Below are 4,042 nucleotides of genomic sequence, written 5' to 3'. Positions count from 1 at the left end.
CGCGGTCGCCTTCTCCACTACCTCCGGAGTGGCGGCAACTCTTCATCCTCCCGGAGCGCCATGAAGACACATGAATACGCTGACCGGGAGCAGCGCTTGTGGGACCGCCGCAACACCGCGCGCCGGTCCGGGTTCGCGGACTCGGACGTCCCCCCCCCCCCCCCCCCGACACACATCGCGGCGGACCAGGACCTGGCATACGCCTGGGACCTAGACCGCTCATTGACGATGTCGGAGATGGCCAAGCGCCGTCTCGGCCGCCTCGACGGTGAGACGGCCAGGTACGGCGAGGAATGGTCCATCACCGATACCGACGGCCCTTCCAACGACCGCCACCCATCCCCAAACCCACGTTCTCGGTGGTCGCGGCCGCACTGCGCACGACGCAGGAGGAAGCGGAGATGATCATCCATGAGCGTCAGGCGGCCGCCAGGAAGCCCTACCGCCACCTTCCGCCGCCCCAAGCCCGACAACGACGACACTGACGTCGGGTCGGGCGCCGATGACGGAGGAGGAGCCGCCAGCCAGCTTGGCATGACTTGCGAGGTCACCATGAAGTATAGGCTAGTTTCGGGGTTTTATTTTAAGGTTTTTAGTTCATCGGACGAAATATCGTCCGGTTTTATGTACAAATTATCTTAGTTTTAATAAAATCTGCCGTGTTTATATTAAAATCGTTTGATTTGATTGAATTTCGTCCGGTTATTTTGAGTTGTTGTGAAAATGTATGCGGTTAGCGTTGGACGGATGCAGGAGCAAATTTGTGGGTTATCATTCAAGATGCTTAGAGCAACTCTAGCAGACCCCGCAAAAGCCGCAAACCCGCATAATTCTAGCGAGTATACCGGCTCGGCCCAATTTTGCGGCCAGAACAGACCCCGCATACTCGCATGGCCCGTAATTTTTTTACCGCGGCCCGCAAACCGCCCGCCTCGACCAGTATATCTACGGGTTGGCGACGCGTTTGCGGGTCGAAAATCCCCCCGCGCCGCCGAGCCCCGCAATTCCCCACTTCCCTCCCACATTTCTCGCCGCCGGCGAGCCTCTTCCGCCTCCAGCCACCATGTGGGGACGCATGTGGAGCTCCGGACGCGGCTCCAGGAGCAGATCTGGCGGCGGCAGCAACCCCGAGCACGAGCGGCGCATCCGGTCGAACGGCGCGAGGAAGTGGACCAACCGCGGCCTCTCGTCGCTGCCAAGCTTCCGCGTCCGCGAGACAGACGAGTACGACCGTCGGCACAGCCGTACCCCGCCCTCTGTCGCGGGCTCGTCCTCCGCGGCGAGATCTTCGTACGCCGGGAGCTCCTCCTCTTCCGGTGCGGGCCTTCTCCCCGTGAAGAGGGAGTGGTCGGAGGAACCGGAGGAGCCGGACGAGATCGAGTTCGTCCCCGTCAAGGAGGAGCCCGAGGAGCTCGGCCGCCGTGGAGTCGTCGGGCCGAAGGACTACGTCGCCGATGTCGACGCGGTCGCGGCCGCCATTGCTCAGCGGAACTTGCTCGAGGAGGCAGAGCACCGGCGCCACCACGAGGAGCTCGAAGACCTCGTGTTCCGGCAGGCGGTCACGGCCAACCTCGCCGCCAAGGAGAAGGACGATGAGTGGCGGCGCATCCGCGTGGAACAGCGGGAGAAGTACATCGACCTTGACAGCTCCGGCGAGGAGGATTGAGCTCGTCCACGGCGTCGTCCATGGCCGCGAGCTCACCGCCGTGAGATCCCCACCCCCTCTAGTACTAGTACTGATGTAGTATGTAGTATGAACTAGTGTTTGTAGTGTTTGATCATGTAAATATATGTAGTATGTGATGAACTAGTATGGTGCAATTTCTCCCGTGAAACCATTTTTTCAAATTATGCAGTTTCACCTACGGTTTCTTTTCGGCCACGCTCGTTCTCAACCCATAAACAGGATCTTTGTCAAATTGCAAACGCGTTTTGCGGGTCGGGATTTTGCAGGGTCTGCTAAAGTTGCTCTTACAGGGCTATTGGAGATGCCTCGAGAGAAAAATAATAATTCGAGATCCCTATAGAAAAAGGGATCAGAGGTCTGTTATGCGCCGCCGCCTGCCGTCGTCGGAGGCCTCGAATGAGGATGGAGCGGTGTTTGAGCAGAGGCGCCCAAATAAGCAGCTCCTCGAAACAGGAGCAACTCCTCGAAGCAATCCTTTCCGGGCTACAATCAGAAACATGCCCGCTTTCAAATTCAGTCTCCGAGTTGCCATCGGTACCCGCCAGTTTTAAGAGGAAGACGATCAACAGGTCCATCGACATCAAGTTTCAGAGTGACCGCCATCAGCAACTCAGGCGATCTCGAGATCTCTTCGCCGGCGACCGTCCATCAAGGCCCTCAGCAGCTATAACCGATGGTCCCCTCTAGCCAATCTGGTGTTTTACTTATCCTGCAGATATTATTTTTACCCCTGAATCAGTTCTTCATCTAAATCCTCTTGCAGATACAAGGTAGGAATCGTTTAGAAACGAGTGGTCAAAATTCATTGCATCGTGTGTGAGCGGAAAATAGCATAATTGCAGTTTTGCGGTTGGAAATCAGCAAAAATTACATATTGTTTGGTAACATGTACTCCGTATAAACATAGCACATCCAGGAGACTGCAAGAAATCAACTCTGATTTTATTCCATGCTAAATGCAGGCAGAGGAAGAAGATCAACTGGACCGGCTCAGTAGTTTGCCTGATGGCGTGTTGCTCGATATTGTAGGGCGACTTGACATCGCAGATGCTGCTAGAACCAGAATCCTCGCCAGACGGTGGAAGGAGATTCCTACTATGCTCTCCAAAATTTTATTAACAGTTGGTCCCTTTGACGATGTGCGCAATAGAGGGTTGACCTCTGATGATGTAGCTCGGGCCAATGCCACCGTGCTTGGAGCGATCAGGAGCATGCTGGAAAGCAGGACTACAAGTCTATGCACCATTAACCTCCTGTGTCTGCAATTCTTCTTGGCCGATGGAACTCTCAGTATTGGAGAAGGTAGTAAAGTTTTGTACAGCTAATCTCCAAACAATTTGTTTCCCTTTCTGCCGCCCGTTCAACTTGCAGCGGAATTTTCCCATCTCAAGCTTCACGAGCGCATCAAAATGTTTGAGTGATCACAAAAGTGTTTTTTTCCTTTCATTTGTAAATTTTGCCTCCAAAATGCAGGTGTGGGATCATCGATGTGAGATGATAGTGGACGGGGAGCAGAGGAGGCGGTATGGGTTCAGCGAGGACAAGAAGGATGCGCACGTGCTGTCGACAGCACCGGCATCCGATTTCAAGCACCGCAATTTGTCCGTGCTCAGGGTCTTTGGGTTTCAGTGCGAGGACAAGATTGTGAACTGCGTCGAAAGTGTCATGAAAGCGTCGGCAGCCCTGGAGGACGTATACATGTATGAGAAGCCAGTGTGCGAGTACTGTAAGCACACGGCACGGAAGGATTGGGCATGGGGATCAGCTCGCGTGTAAGGATTCATTTGCCGGGTTCGTCGACGGCCTGAAGGTCTCCCAAATTGCATTGCTGACCTGTATTTGCGTATGCCATGTTTTGGGCTGGTCAAGAGTATACATGCACCTGGACAGTTTGTGTTTGCTGTGTAGCTCCTATGTAGGAGTATATGGTCAACAGGAACTGTATTGCCAGTAGACTAGTGTAATGTATCTATGGACCTTTGTTTGGTGAACCTACTTATTTAGTTGCTACTGTCTGGCTAGTTGGAATTCGCAAAATGATATTGGTTTTGTGTGTCATGTTTTAATCGCCCCTTCTCATAAAATGAGTTCCTTGTTTCACAAAATGATTTATGTTTTGTGTTAATTAGTTCGTCTCATGTACTGGTTTGGAAACTTGGATGTTTTTAAGCTGACACTTTAACCTTGTGGCCAAAAGCAAAGCAAGAAAAATCGCGGCAAAGCTGACTGCTCTCGTTTAGATATTTCCTATTTCTCTTTTAAAGACTGGTCCACAACACAAGGTACTCCACATGTCATTTGAGAAAATGGAAGATGCAGGCCAGGGAAGGTCCGGCGAGGCGAAAGGGTCGGCGC

At 53.1% G+C, this 4,042-nt stretch overlaps 1 long non-coding RNA gene across 1 annotated transcript; it reads left to right on the top strand.

The window, feature by feature from the left end:
• Positions 1–2,103: 2,103 nt before the first annotated feature.
• LOC109753049 (uncharacterized) lies at positions 2,104–3,743 on the top strand. Its single transcript, XR_012188282.1, has 3 exons — positions 2,104–2,382; positions 2,650–2,989; positions 3,161–3,743. It is a non-coding gene; the product is annotated as an uncharacterized lncRNA (long non-coding RNA).
• The last annotated feature ends 299 nt before the right edge of the window (positions 3,744–4,042 follow it).

This window comes from Aegilops tauschii, chromosome 6, assembly GCF_002575655.3.
Source record: "Aegilops tauschii subsp. strangulata cultivar AL8/78 chromosome 6, Aet v6.0, whole genome shotgun sequence".
Lineage (NCBI taxonomy): Eukaryota > Viridiplantae > Streptophyta > Magnoliopsida > Poales > Poaceae > Aegilops > Aegilops tauschii.
This window is presented reverse-complemented; position numbering and strand designations above follow the sequence as displayed.